The sequence below is a fragment of the Lolium rigidum genome, chromosome 5, assembly GCF_022539505.1.
Source record: "Lolium rigidum isolate FL_2022 chromosome 5, APGP_CSIRO_Lrig_0.1, whole genome shotgun sequence".
Classification (NCBI taxonomy): domain Eukaryota; kingdom Viridiplantae; phylum Streptophyta; class Magnoliopsida; order Poales; family Poaceae; genus Lolium; species Lolium rigidum.
In genome coordinates this window covers 95,508,983-95,525,046 of record NC_061512.1, presented here as the reverse complement: position 1 = coordinate 95,525,046, position 16,064 = coordinate 95,508,983, and the positions used below count along the sequence as shown (strand labels likewise).

Sequence of the window (16,064 nt, the reverse complement as noted above, 5' to 3'; positions counted from 1 at the left end):
TTGTTTCAAATAACCTTGCTAGCCTAAACCTTGTATCGAGAGGGAATACTTCTCATGCATCCAAAATACTTGAGCCAACCACTATGCCATTTGTGTCCACCATACCTACCTACTACATGGTATTTATCCGCCATTCCAAAGTAAATTGCTTGAGTGCTACCTTTAAAATTCCATCATTCACCTTTGCAATCTATATCTATACCTAATAATAAAGAAAATAAGGTTTCCGCGGTTTGGTCCGTGCGCTTAGTTTCGTCCGTCGCTAATTTTGCTTTCGTTGGACGATCCAGAGCTATCCTAATTAAGCGTGCACGTCGTCCGCTTGGGCCGGAGACCCGCCTATTTGAAACCGTATTGATCAGGAAATCCACCCCGGCTGGTCCCTCAATCTCTTCAATCTAAAGGTATAATTGCTGCACCCCCATCAAGCCCTCTCAGGCTATCCACGGTGAGCACTTGGCAGGAAAGGAAAGGGCGCTGGCCACGCTAGTGCTTCACAGGTTGGGCCACGTGTTGGAGTCTGCTTGGCTGAACTGAGAGAGAAAAAATATAAGTGGCTTAGCTGAGAGGAAAATATCTCTGCCTCCACGTTCTCTCTCCCCTCCCAAACCTTATCCCTTCCCATCCCAATCTTCATGGCGGCGGCCGAGGCGACGGACCAGAAGAAGCGGCGGCGGGCGGCCGCTGCCGTGCACACGGTGGGGACGCACGGCCACGATGAGGAGGCACGTGCGGAGGAGCCGCCAGGCCGTCGACGAGAACCCCCGCGTGTCCTTCGTGGTGTGCTGCGCCGCGTCCGCCTCTCGTCGTCGACGCCGCGACCGCCGAGGTAGCACATCGTCAAGCCGCAGATGTCGCCGTCGCCGGGAGCAGCGTCGCCTTGTCCTCGCCATCGCCGGGACCAGCGCCTCCTCGCGTGGTCGACGCCGACATCTCCTGGTCAGCAGCCGTGAGGAGCAGCAGCCCTCGCTAGGGGGCCGGCGACTACCGCGGGGGAGAGCTGACGGCGTAGGAGGCCCCAGTTCGTCAAGGAGGGCGCCGACTAGCAGCAGGGCAACTGCTTCCCCTCTTCTTCCTTTTCCTTGCAATGGAGGACGTTGTGAATTTCGTTCGGCCATCGTCGTTCTTGGCCAAAGAAATATGCTACAGACGGTGGTGCAGTGCCCAATTCGTCTAGGAGGGCACCCACGACCTGCCCAGGTGCCTACCCTCCTTCTCCTTTTTTTCCCTGTAGAGGGAACCATCCAAGTACATAGCCAATTATCTTATCCTGAGACCAACTGCATGGTGGAGTAACTACTCTTCAGTAACAAGATTGATTCAATTTCCGGCATATTGAAACTTCAGACTTTCTTGCTCTATTATGTGCCTGTTCTTGCAGGATAAGGAGTTACGACAAGGTGGAGATAGTGAATCGGCAAGATGCAATGCTTATTCATTTATTTTCTGGTCCCATAAAAAGTAGGGTTCCTGTGGAAAATTCCAGTCCCCCATTTGCTGGCCTCTTGGGCTCATCTTGTACTTTTCTGGCATATGATAAACTAGGTACGGGAGAATTATGAATTTCACCTGCTGACCATTGTCCATTTTGTGGTGTTTAGTATGTCATATCACAATTGTAGGTTATTATATATATATGCTGGATTATTAGGTCACTTCTTCCGATGATCTCTTATATTATGTTTGCATTTCATTTCAGAAAAGCTGATCTCATGTGGATTTTATGGTAAATCATACAATAAATTTATGTTATCTCGGAGGTACTAACTTCTACAGTATAGTAGCAAGTCGAGCTAGAAGGTGAGCTCACTTCTTCAGTACAGAATCTCACATGTTTATGTTAGCATTTCGTTTTCAGATTTCCTATTTTGTTTGTTCTTGTGGTAAGCTTATAAGAAAATTATGTTCTCTATTGAATATTAATTTATAATTCTCAAGGTGAAGCAGCACAAAGCAATGTTAGGAGATGGGTTAATGAATATTATTTCTGTGGTCACCAACGGCCGGCCTGCTCTCTTAAGTGGGAGGGGAATATGTTTGATGGAGATGGATAGGCATTGTGCGGTAATATTACCTTCACTCTTGTCCAATATTGCCTTCGATTTATCTCGCTCCTGTTGCAGTTCGTCTTGCACCTCAGGCCGTCTTTTTACTGGTAATCAGGTATAATGGAAGGAGGCGCAGATGTGGACACCCGAGTCATTCACGGTGTCGACACGGTCATCCTCGCCCTTGGCGAGCACGAGGCGTTGCTAAACCACCCTGAGACACCCATGACCGAAAGTGAGCCTCTCCTTACCTAGATGAATTCCTCGAACATGGATAAGTTGGGGATGCCTTATAGCGGACTCAATACACATGAGAAGTGTATTTAGTTTGTAAGGAAAACAATCCAGCCAATAAAATATTTTCCTGTGTTTTCTTATTTGTGAAGAGAATTGTTGATTGCCTCATTTTCTCATAAATTTAGTTTATATTTCAGTTGCAAGTATATGTATAGTACTTCTGCTGCCTGTAGTTATGCTCTTGGCTCAGATATTTTGCTTAAAAATTAATTTCAAGTTTACAACGCATCTCTAAACTATTTGGAGTCTGGTTCTTGGATGATGTTTGTGCCAGCTTTTCCCACAAGAGCCTAAAATGCAGTTATGTTTCATTTTGTGTTGTAGGAGCTTTAGGACTAGGTTAAGCAATTTTGATTATGTTTCGGCCACTTCTACCTTTCCCATCTCTTCTCCAGTTTTCAGTGGCATTTTTAGTTTCATGCTTGCTAAGAACATCGCACCATATCCTATCCTATAGTATTGTTGGACAGTGATAGTTAGTTATTAGGCCAGCTACAGATATGATGCAACTATTTTTTCTTGTGATAGACTGATAGGTACTTGATTGCTTTCGAGTGGTAGATACAAGCTATTACAAAATACATATATGCTACTTATTCATGGTCATTACTAAGGCTGCCAAACCCAGTTAAATTTGTCCGTAGCTTCGTATTCACGATTTTGCTGCTACATTTACTTCTTTTTGCCGCTTTCGGATATATTTCCCGATGCATCTTCTCAGGCTTTTGATGTAGTCAATCTGAGTATTAACCTACATAAATTTTTTGTAAGTGAAATCTTTTATTTTCTGATATGACTGGTTTGCTCTACTCCCTTCTGTCTTTTGATGTTACAGATTGTTATTTTTTTTTCTATTTGATCGCCTCCCTCAACTTTCCCTATCACCCCTTTTGACTTGTCTTTTCAATATATTTTGCCGTTCATAAAGGGCTTCTTTGGCCTTTGTTTGATCTGTGTCATGTTATTGTTCTTCCAGGTGTCTTCTCCCAGCCGGTCAGGAGGAAAGGCGCAGGACGCTGCCGGAGCTGACCTCACACCCAGGTCTTTGCGGGGTTGGACCTCTCGCAGGTGCCTAGACTCCCCTCTTCCTCCCTTGCTTTCACTCCTCTTTTTTAATTCCTAGAACATATCATCTTTGTGTGTGCAGATACTTTTTTTATCTGTTCGTTTTCCTCATTTTTTTGCAACTGAATTATATTAATATTTGATGGATTTATATTGAGAAATTTAAGCATTTGTAGATCCATGAACACGCCCTCCTAATTTTCACTGACGGGTTATTGCAACAAGGTAAGATATGATATTCATTATATATTCATGTTCTGCTTCTCAAAACTTATTATGGCATCTATACGTGATAATTAAGGCTTATTCCTATTTTATAAGATTTCTCTTATTCTTATCCATATGGAATGGTTGGGTTCCAAGTGTCTCCACACTTGCATTTTTTGCGCTTCGGCTAGCTAACTTGATCTTCCTTTTGTCCTACCTGACCCCATGTCGTAACTTGGCAAAGAGAAGCTCTCTCTGTGTGAATTATTTGCCTATTTGACTAGCCTACCAATTCTGGGATATTGTTTGGACTTGGGACATTGGGAAGGAGCATGTCAATTTGTTCGATGAACAATTAAGTAAGTTGCAAGACATTTGACAGCTTGATCAGAAGGAACTGGACAGATAAATCTTGAGTGTATGCCCATTTCTTTTGTGTATTTTAATTTATTCTGTATTTGGTTCAGTTACTGCATCCAGTAGCGGACTGCAATTTAACCTGAGCGTTACACCATTCTCGCATAAAAAAATCAATTCCAGGTACAGTAACATGAGAAGATATGCAAATTTTTCAAATGCAGTTCGGAGAACGCCACCTATTCTCACAAAACTTACTACGTCCTGGGCTTGGAGCATTTGCTCCCGCTGGTCACAACCTGTTCAATGAGCAGTTGGATCTCCAATAATAGGTCAGCCTCTCTCTGGTCCATGTCATCAAGCAGGCTTATAATTAGATAAATTAGCCAATATTAGGTAATTTGTGGTGCATATTCAGTGTGCTTCCCTATTAAATAGTTGCAACTGAAAATAAAAGCATAAATGGTTTAGGGAGTTGAAGACTTACAAACCTGGCTCTGTCTTCAATGTGGTTCCTATGGTTTTGGGGACTTTGTACCACAAATATTGCAGGGTGTTTCGCGTATTAGCAAGTTTGGCCGTAGTTTGCAGTTTTAAGAGTTCCAATTCGCGAGCGTGCTAATGGATACCTTTTTTCAGTTTCTTATTCATGTGTACACTGATATATTATTGGGTGTGTTCTCATTTAGCGAACTTGATTGTAGTATGTAGCTTATAGATAATTAACTCTATGCAGAAATTTCTGACAATCAAATTATATTAACCAACTAATTGCTAAATTAAGTGCTACCGCCATAATAGTTTACTTTGTATTCAAATAGGAGGATTTGGAGAGATTTCAGAGATAGTTAGTTGCTGAAGGAACAACTCAGGAAAATATATAACATTTCCTTAGCTTATAAGTTTAGATGGGAGGCAGGCCAAGCTTCAGAAACTCTCATTTAGTTAGGTATAGCCTAGCTGATAGCTTGAAATGGGAGCACCTTTCCTTGGACAACTTTTGGGTGGTAACGAAATTACACATCTGTCAATATATTCAGAATTAGGATGTTTAAACAGTCAATAGCTGAGAGGTAAGGGAAGGAACATATAGTACACAACTGTCTTTCCTTAACATTATGGGTGTTCAAATCATCGATTATGTAGAGTTGACAAATCTGTAGTACACTAAGCTTTTTTTTATTCAGCTGCATCTGTTTAATTTATCCTCTAAGTGGATATTAAATACAACCAATTCTAGCTATCTGAATTTGGAGGAATTTTATCTGGTTGGTATAGGTTCTTGTTTTAGTAAGATTTCAAAGTTCCTTCAACAGTACATACTTGGACATACTCACTCTGGATGCTGCTTTGTTACTTTGTTTTGCTCAGTGTAGCCTCACTGATGCCTAAATATTTTAGTAACAGTATTTACATTGTGTGTCTCATACCGTCTTGTAAAAGGACTTCACATTATGAAATAGCCAATAGTTATATAACTTTGTAAGAGAATTCATTATGTTTAGTTGTTGGATATAATTTTTTCATATGGTATTTTATCTATAAATGTCTACTGTGCTTCCAATACCTGGCATCCACTATTCTGTCTCCCTGTGTTAGGTAATATCATCATCACTGTTAGCAATGGCAACTCTTACCAACATTTTACTACGAGTAGAATTACAAAGTGATGGTGGTGACAGTGCGAATACCGAAAGCAAGAGCCATTTAAAAGTTCGATCTGCCGCATTGTCATCTGCTAAAGCTGCACTTTCCATGCATAAATATTTCATTGATTTTCTAAGGTCTAAAAAACCTTTTATACGGTCGGCTAGATACTCTCCTTACAAGTTATGTCAAATATGTTCCTCATGTTTTCAACGAAGAAGCCATGAAGATTGGTGCCTTCAGTGAAAGGGACCCATTGTGTCACTCTGCTATGTTGATGTAGTTCTTGTTTTTTTCTAAAACATTTCAATAGGATTGGTGCTATTGCAATGTCGACAAGGTTGTCCTCAATCGGGTTTGTCCGTTCCTACAAAATGAAAGATACGGGTCTAAACATGCCTCATACCCTCTAATTGTTTAGTTTTGGATTCTATACCACCTAAAGAAGTTGCTGCAGAGCAATTTTTTCAAGTTCATAAAAAAACTCTGGCTGGTAGAAACCAGAGGCAGTTATCAGCTGCTAATGGTTTGGCTTTCTTTACTGCCTTCAAACAGAGTTTTTTTGTGGCTTCTTAAAAATGTGCCAAGGTATCTTTTTCAAATTTTCACTGTTTTATTAAGTTTGATTTCATTTTGTTAAAGTTCTCCAGTTTCTTAGTAGTAACCCTTCTTTTCGGAAATTATGTAGTAGATTCTTCAGACTATATTGGCAAGTCTTATAACCTTTAATTATCATTATAAGAAAACCTAGATGTACTTCCCAGTTTGTTGTCTGAAGATGAAGAAGCAGCTACTGACACCAGCTATCTCATAAAAAGGCATTTTTGGCGACGAATGTGGGCCACCTATTTACTATTATAAGGATTTGGGAAAATGTATCAATGAAATTTTATCTGCTACTGTTTACTATTATCAGATTCTGGGGAAATGACTATTTACTATTATGAAGAAGAAGCTACTGATGATCACGATCTATCTCATAAAAATTCATTGTTGGTGGTGAATGTGCGCCACCCTGTTTAGCATTGTCAAGATTCTCATGTACAACTTCTATGGGTTTGCAGAACGAATATAGATGAGTAATTGGCATGTGTTATGGATCTTGAATCATTGTATACTACTGCCTACTAATGTGTGTCTTTGTTTGCTATAATATCATTTCCTTTTACTGTAACTAAAAGGGAATTGATACGTGTTTTTGATGTTTTGTCTCGGATTATAATTGAGTAGCTTCAGACGGAATGTTGTGTGCTTTTCACCGAGTTGCTTTATTAATGCAGTTACATGTACAACTTCATCCTCATTGACATTCAGAACATCACTAATTTTAATCAATCGTACGATGGGTTTTTTATCCTCTTCATACAAAATCTGCATCGACGACATGAGTTACACGGGATCGTGCGCCAAGGCGCACATCTAAATCTAGTAAAACTCGAACGGCCACACGCCTAGAGCCCATGTCGCCTTGCTGTCGCTGCCTCATCGCCATCGCCCGCTATCTCTTCTGTTCGACACCTCGCCATCGCCGGCGTTTTGAACCTCACCTGATCATGTCGGCCAGACGAATCGGCCCATGTCGAACCACAAGGAGTTCTTATTCAACACGATCCCTCAGAAATTGAATCCCAATAACTCGCCAGATTTTGCTGGACATCGGGCTGGAAATCGAGATTTGAGACGCAGTAAGAAACAGCACGGGCACATACGCAGGATAGCACCGAGTAGAGCAGCTTCAGTCGCAGCTCACCGGAATTGCCGTCTCTCTGAAGTGGCCGCCTACCAAAGTCGCCCGATCGCCGCGGCTTGCGGCTCACCTTCACGGTTTCGCTGGCCGGCTGAAACCACCGAAGGAACGATGTGCGCGGCCACTGGCGGCCGGCTGAGGATTTCTCTTTGCAAACAAGACGACTCTGGGATCGCTTGGGTCGCTATTTTTCCCAGGAGGATCGATCGGTTGGTTCTGTACTCTGGTCGTCGTGTACCTGCCGTGGAAAAAAAACGGCGTTGTTGCTATCGTGGTGCAGACTGAATCCATGAAGGGACAGGTGTAGAAGACCGAGGTCCTGATGAAGCTCCACCATTTCTGCCACCTCGCAGACGAGAAAACGGCGTGGCGCCTCCATGCACTGGAGGCCAATCAAGAATTGAGATGCCGGGAGCTGATGGGTTTTAGAAGGCTTAGCTTATGTTTCCTCTGAAGATTGCTGTTTAACTACGATTTTTTCCAAGCTTCATCCACGCTGGCGCAACGCCCAGGCGCTTTGACAAAGTCGCCGTTTAAGCATTCGGCATGGAGCGGAGACGTTGACATTGCCGGTAGGCGGAGGTGCTTGTTGTGTCGCCTGGCGATCGGCGCGGTCGGCTGCTGAGTACCACCGCGTCCACCTCCGCATGCATCCTCGCGCGCGCATCCCCTTCCGGCCCATGGCTCTGCCTGCCCATTCTGATCTCTGCCACCAGTAAGAGGAACAAACAAGAGACTGATAGTTTAGGCTTACCAGATTCTTCTCACGTTGATGGAAAACAAGTGATGACACACCTGAGCATGGAAATTTATGCCTGCGGTACCACAGACACATCATGCCCATAAAAATGTGAAGCTATTTCAATAGTACTAAGTGAGAAAACGCCCATTTGTTGTGTACCAACAGCAGAACCGTACCCCTGCATTCTTGGGTCAGGGATTTTTTAGCCAAACAGGACCGTGATTGTACCATTATTTCCAATTTTCTTTAAATATGTTTGAATTCAAAATTTGTGAACTTCATGTTCCTCTGGGTACAAAATATAATTGGACTGTGCGAGTCAATCTATTTTCAGGAAAATTAGGGCCGTGCAAACATTTTCCGACCAAAATTTAATTTTATCACTCGGTGCTCGTGCCAACATTTTATATTCAAAAGAAAAAAATTATCAATCCCGGTGCAACGCACGGGTTTGCTTCCTAGTCTATACCTAATAATAAAGGGAAAAGTGTTTCCGTGGTTTGGTCCGTTCGTGTTTCCGTCGTCCGTCTAGCTTTTCGTCGTCCGTCGCATGTGTTTTTCATTGTTAACTTTAGTTTCCTGTCCGCGTGAGAATTTGTTCCGGATACGGTTGATTCAGTCTGTATTCGAATAGGAAGCGCTTGTCCAGGACGCCCTCGTCTAGCATGAACCATCCACACGCGGACCAGCCATACCCAGCAAACCCACGCAACCACGCCTCCTGACCGATCGAGAGTAGGGGAACAGGGGCGGCGGTAAGCATGGACATGCAGCGGCGACGGCCATGGGAGTAGGCACGGTCTTGCAATGGCAACTGTCAGAAGGACAGGCATGCATCGGCGGCACGGCCTGACAATAGTCGTCGGTGGCACCTGTTCGCCGCTGCCGCCCGTGCGCTGGACGGGAGACTGTCCGCCCGATTGAGCGCGAGCTGGATGGGATCGGTCGCTGTCTAGATTTGGCTCAGGATATCAACTGCGTCGCTGTGATGATCCGTGTTAGCTTCTCTAGCGATCGACAGGATCGATCAGTACTCTGCCTGACACCTTTTTCAGCAGTAAGGTGCATCTCAAGTCTTTACCGAAAAACAGATGTATCTTAAGATTAATAGGACTGCTGGGCATGATTGAAGATCAGAAAATTCGCTTGGCTGACATCGGCCAATTAGTACTGGACATCAGATCTCCTTGCCAGCCATAATTTGCCGCAAACTGAACTGATACACGTCACCATCTTCTGTGGAGTGGCCTTTTAATGGAGGTCTGGTTTAGGGTTTCGAGAGAGTATCAAGTGAAAGATATCGAAAAAAAACATATCGCACGGACGACCATAGACCATCTTAATGCTTCTCTCTAATTCAACTGTTTGTTTAGTTCATCTCGGATGCGTAATGGCACTATCTTCGAAAATTGCACACACACATTTCATTACGGTGGTTCATGCAGATCGATAATTACTGTAATATTACCTTGTGGTGCACATACAGCAGAGCCGGTCGTTATCTGATTTTGGCAAGCTCATACTTAATTTAGCTTTTGCTTTTTGCTGTACACTTTGTTAATTTTCTGTTGGGAAACGACTACTAGATGACCAAGATCTACAACGATAGGGCCATTACTTTTTGCGAGGGAACCTTGCGTCGAAGTTGAAGAGACAACATACAACAAATACAGGTAAGTGAGACTCTCGTGGACATCGTGGCCGGCAATGTCAGCTCTACCACTGTCATGGTTGCTTCTTTTTGAGAGCACTGTCACCGTTGCTCGAGAGGAGCACAAACACGCTGATAAGGTTACAACTCGCTTTGTTTTTCAGATTTTATTGGTCCTTCGGTCCTTCCTGTTTCTAATTGTAGGTAACTGAACACAATGATATGATCATTTTACTACTACCTGGGATTCAATTTTGAGGTAGTTATGATTTGTGAATCCAAGGAATTCTCGTAGAATTGTCACTTCTAGATAGATCTGGAAAGAAATTAAAAACAGAGAAAATAGTATATTAAATAAAATCAAAAAAGTTATAAAAGATTATATCAAATAGAAAATAACAAAATTTATAATTAATGCGAAAGGGCAAACTGAGGATAGAGTCCTGCTGGTTGACTTTCCGGAAAAATATAGGTCGTACCAACATTCTTTTCTACAAAAGTTTATTTTTGTTTCTCCCGGTGCAACGCACGGGTATTTTTTCCTAGTATATAGCTCATGGGACAAATAGCTTAAAAACTATTGTGGTATTGAATATGTACTTATGCACTTTATCTCTTATTAAGTTGCTTGTTGTGCGATAACCATGTTTCTGGGGACGCCATCAACTATTCTTTGTTGAATATCATGTGAGTTGCTATGCATGTCCGTCTTGTCTGAAGTAAGAGAGATCTACCACCTTCATGGTTGGAGCATGCATATTGTTAGAGAAGAACATTGGGCCGCTAACTAAAGCCATGATTCATGGTGGAAGTTTCAGTTTTGGACACACATCCTCAATCTCATATGAGAATAATAATTGTTGCCACATGCTTATGCATTAAAGAGGAGTCCATTATCTGTTGTCCATGTTGTCCCGGTATGGATGTCTAAGTTGAAAATAATCAAAAGCGAGAAATCCAAAATGCGAGCTTTCTCCTTAGACCTTTGTACAGGCGGCATGGAGGTACCCCATTGTGACACTTGGTTAAAACATGTGCATTGCAAAGATCCGGTAGTCCAAGCTAATTAGGACAAGGTGCGGGCACTATTAGTATACTATGCATGAGACTTGCAACTTGTAAGATATAATTTTCATAACTCATATGCTTTATTATTACCGTTGACAAAATTGTTTCATGTTTTCAAAATAAAAGCTCTAGCACAAATATAGCAATCGATGCTTTCCTCTTAGAAGGACCATTCTTTTACTTTTATGTTGAGTCAGTTCACCTATCTCTCTCCACCTCAAGAAGCAAACACTTGTGTGAACTGTGCATTGATTCCTACATACTTGCATATTGTACTTGTTATATTACTCTATGTTGACAATTATCCATGAGATATACATGTTACAAGTTGAAAGCAACCGCTGAAACTTAATCTTCCTTTGTGTTGCTTCAATACCTCTACTTTGATTTATTGCTTTATGAGTTAACTCTTATGCAAGGCTTATTGATGCTTGTCTTGAAGTACTATTCATGAAAAGTCTTTGCTTTATGATTCACTTGTTTACTCATGTTATTACCATTGTTTTGATCGCTGCATCCACTACATATGTTTACAAATAGTATGATCAAGGTTATGATGACATGTCACTTCAGAAATTATCTTTGTTATCGTTTTACCTGCTCGGGACGAGCAGAACTAAGCTTGGGGATGCTTGATACGTCTCCGACGTATCGATAATTTCTTATGTTCCATGCCATATTATTGATGATACCTACATGTTTTATGCACACTTTATGTCATATTCGTGCATTTTCTGGAACTAACCTATTAACAAGATGCCGAAGTGCCAGTTGCTGTTTTCTGCTGTTTTTGGTTTCAGAAATCCTAGTAATGAAATATTCTCGGAATTGGACGAAATCAAGACCCAGGGGCCTATTTTGCCACGAACCTTCCAGAAGACCGAAAGGGATACGAAGTGGGGCCACGAGGGGCTGCCACCATAGGGCGGCGCGGCCCAGCCCTTGGCCGCGCCGACCTGTGGTGTGGGGCCCCCGTGTGGCCCCCCACGTTGCCCTTCCGCCTACTTAAAGCCTCCGTCGCGAAACCCCTGAGGCGAAAAACCACGATACGGAAAACCTTCCAGAGACGCCGCCGCCAATCCCATCTTGGGGGATTCTGGAGATCTCCTCCGGCACCCTGCCGGAGAGGGGATTCATCTCCCGGAGGACTCTTCACCGCCATGGTCGCCTCCGGAGTGATGAGTGAGTAGTTCACCCCTGGACTATGGGTCCATAGCAGTAGCTAGATGGTTGTCTTCTCCTTATTGTGCTTCATTGTTGGATCTTGTGAGCTGCCTAACATGATCAAGATCATCTATCTGTAATACTCTATGTTGTGTTTGTCGGGATCCGATGGATAGAGAATACCATGTTATGTTAATTATCAAGTTATTACATATGTGTTGTTTATGATCTTGCATGCTCTCCGTTATTAGTAGAGGCTCGGCCAAGTTGATGCTAGTAACTCCAAGAGGGAGTATTTATGCTCGATAGTGGGTTCATGCCTGCATTGACACCGGGACAGATGACAGAAAGTTCTAAGGTTGTGTTGTGCTGTTGCCACTAGGGATAAAACATTGATGCTATGTCCGAGGATGTAGTTATTGATTACATTACGCACCATACTTAATGCAATTGTCTCGTTGCTTTGCAACTTAATACCGGAGGGGGTTCGGACGATAACCTCGAAGGTGGACTTTTTAGGCATAGATGCGGTTGGATGGCGGTCTATGTACTTTGTCGTAATGCCCAATTAAATCTCACTATACTTATCATGCCATGTATGTGCATTGTTATGCCCTCTCTATTTGTCAATTGCCCGACTGTAATTTGTTCACCCAACATGCTTTTATCTTATGGGAGAGACACCTCTAGTGAACTCGTGGACCCCGGTCCATTCTTTTAATACTCGAAATACAAATCTGCTGCAATACTTGTTTTTACTGTTTTCTCCGCAAACAATCATCTTCCACACAATACGGTTAATCCTTTGTTACAACAAGCCGGTGAGATTGACAACCTCACTGTTTCGTTGGGGCAAAGTACTTTGGTTGTGTTGTGCAGGTTCCACGTTGGCGCCGGAATCCCCGGTGTTGCGCCGCACTACATCCCGCCGCCATCAACCTTCAACGTGCTTCTTGGCTCCTCCTGGTTCGATAAACCTTGGTTTCTTTCTGAGGGAAAACTTGCTGCTGTGCGCATCATACCTTCCTCTTGGGGTTCCCAACGAACGTGTGAAGTACACGCCATCAGGCTTGGCCGTACAATTCACCTCAATTCACATCATTTCTCAACAACGGAGGCAGCCTCGGCATAACCCCTATGATGTGTGTTCAGAGGGAACCCATACTAAGATGCATAAATTTCCAGTTAAGCCCTCCCCATAATCAGGTATTGTGGGGGTACTCAAAATTGGAAAGGTATCGCATTCAAACCAATATCAGTTTTATCAAAAATCACCATCTTCTCTTGGTCAAATTCACCTTCAAAAATCATTCAATGGAATGACTCCTCATTCCAAGGTTTCAAATTCATTTCAAAGTCACATGTTCCCATCTAGAGTAGTCAAGTTTTAATATTTAGCACTAGCACTAATCATGAGGGGTGCTAATCTTGCTTGGCTTGCTTGAGACTAACTTTACTACTCTAGTAAGCTTCTTTCACTTTGACCAAAGTTAACTATAAAAGTAACTCTTTGAATAAACAAGTAAAAACTTGTAAGGTAGAAACTTGGGACATGCTTATGGTAAGAAATGTAAGAATCATGGTGCCTTGCCCCAAGGGGCTTTGCACTTTGCAAGAATATTAGCTTGCAACCATAGAACGTGCAATGGTGTTAGCTTGCCTTGGTGGTTGAGGTGGTCAAAGTGCTCTTCTTCTTCGGGGTAGAATCCTTTCTCTTCCTGGTATTCTCTGGTACTAGCGTCTATACACGAATACGAGGATACAATCAACAAACACTAATTAATTAGCCTTAATTATCCTTAATGGCTCACTCCAAATGATCTAGCATCATCACTTAGCATTGCTACCCAAAATTAATCTAGGGTTTTCTTACTTAGGGTTAGAGAAATAATTTCCTCTCATTACATATGTAAATGATAGTTTCCATATAGTTCTTGAGGAATAATTTCCTCTCATTGAATCTTCTTAAGATTTAATTTCTCAAACAATCATACATGAATTCATGTTGACCTAAGTCAACCATTCATCATCATCATTTGAGAAAATGATTTAAATGAGGTAGGATACCTCATACTATTTAACAATTCTAATTATGATTTAAAATCACCAAGTATTTCATGTGAGAGTATTTGACCAGGGGTTCAAACTTCATATGAAAGTACTCGGGACAAGATTTAAATGAAGTGAGACACTTCATATGATTTGCATAATAGTTTTGGACAATATCCACTAACTAAAATAGCAATATAGTCCTTTATTTAATTTGGGCCATGATCACTCAAGGTAACCATACATATTTTTGCATAAACAATTAGTGTAAGTGAAATGTGAATTATAGCAATTGGATTTACTTCAAAATTCAAATTGGTTGATTTTTAAGATTTGTTTGAAGTCACAAAAGTCCCTGACTTGTTCTTTTTGTCACATTAATTCTACACAAGATTTTGAAGTGGGACCAGTGGGGTTGGATAGATATTTTTGCAAGCTTTCCATCAATATAAAATTCATCAAAATTGGTTGGGTAGATTTGAAACTATTTAATTTCTAAGACAGGACCAGTATTTGAATTTCTCCGAATCAATTTAAATTGAAAAGGGACTAATGGGCTAGGCGGGAAATAAACGGGCCGAAAGATTTAAACGCCAGAAGGGCCAGCCCAATAACGCTTCACACGCCACGGACCGCCTGATAGAGGGGCCCGCACGTCAGCGAGTCAGTCTTACCGAAGCGGTACGTTTCGGTAGTGGCCGTGCGATTAGAGCAGGATCCGACGGCTGGCAGTCGTCGTCGTCGTCGATGAGAGGGAAGCTCTGGCGCGGCGGAAGTAGGGGGTCGGCGGCGCTCCTGGACTCCGGCGAGGGGTGGCGACGATGCGAGGCGATGTTGTCGACGACGGGGAGTCGACTGGTACTGGTGGCGTCTCCGATGGTGCCCGAATTCGACGGCGGCGATCTCAGCACCTCTGCGGGCTCCGGCGAAGAAATTGCACAACTCCGGTGGCTAATCGAGGGAGAGGAGTGGACGAGGAGCTTGAGAAGAGAGAGGGGAGCAAGGTTGGTGTGAAGAGTTGGGCGCGGGGAAGGCTGTACTTATAGGAAGCGAGGTGGCCGTGGGGTGTGCAGCGAAGTCGACAACCGCGCGGCGTCTCCGGTGAGGGAAGGGGGTCGGCGACGTCAGCGCGAGGTAGGTGGCGTCCAGGCGGTGCTAGGGAGCTAGAGGACGAGGTGGGGGACGGCCTGGCGTGCGCGCGAGACAGCGATGCTCTGGCGGCAGGGTTACGGGAAAATGGCGATGTAGTCGCCGGCGACAGGCGGCCCGAGAGCACGGGCGCTTGTCTGGCGGGATTGTGTCGCTGCGGTGAAGCTCGACGTGCAGCCTGGGGGTCCGGGGGAGGCGTAGCTTGTCGGCTTGGCGCGTGCTCTACGCGCGTCCACGGGAACGTGCTCGACGTCCTCGGCATGCCCAGGGCGCGCGTTCTCCGGCGAGGATCTGGTCGATTTCATGCAGTAGAGGGGCTAGGCAGCAGTAGGGCAGCGTGGTGGAGCTCAGAGACATGGTGGCCAGGGTTGAGGGGAAGGAGAAGAGAGGAGGGGAGTGTCATGTGTGGCATGGCCGGCATGGCCATGTCCATGGTGGGTTTGGCCCCCCTCTTAGGGTTGCTGTGCATGGGTAGGGTGAGAGGGGACAAGGGAACCAGGGGGAGTGAAATGGGGCAAGTGGTTTGGCCAAAACACTATTTTAAATAGTGTTTGCATTTGATCCCTATTTGCCTTATTCAAAAACTTGCAACATTTGGTTGAATTCAAAAGGATGCGAAAATTGAAAATGGTTGGTTTGGTTGAGTTGCAAATGACCAGAGACAACCATGTGTGGTGGTGGAATTTTAAAAATCAAAGAGCAAAAATTGCTAAGTGGGAGATTGTTGCATTTGATAAAAAGTTCCAACTTTGGATGAGCATAGAATTTGATCCAAGATGAATTTGACCTGGTGATCTTTACCAAAGTTGTTCTCCTTCATGTTCTCTTGGATGAGGTGCAAAGAATTGGGAAAGTTTAGTTTGAAAAACTTGA

General features: G+C 43.4%; 1 long non-coding RNA gene across 4 annotated transcripts; it reads left to right on the top strand.

The window, feature by feature from the left end:
• The first annotated feature begins 905 nt into the window (after positions 1-905).
• LOC124652266 lies at positions 906-6,913 on the top strand. Of its 4 annotated transcripts, none has more exons than XR_006987654.1 (6): positions 906-1,545; positions 1,700-1,800; positions 1,939-2,064; positions 2,164-2,283; positions 3,322-3,413; positions 3,587-6,913. It is a non-coding gene; the product is annotated as an uncharacterized LOC124652266 (long non-coding RNA). The 4 variants fall into 4 exon arrangements; XR_006987652.1 differs by having other exon boundaries at positions 907-1,200; positions 1,382-1,545; positions 3,322-6,913; XR_006987653.1 differs by having other exon boundaries at positions 1,948-2,064; positions 3,322-6,913.
• Positions 6,914-16,064: the final 9,151 nt, after the last annotated feature.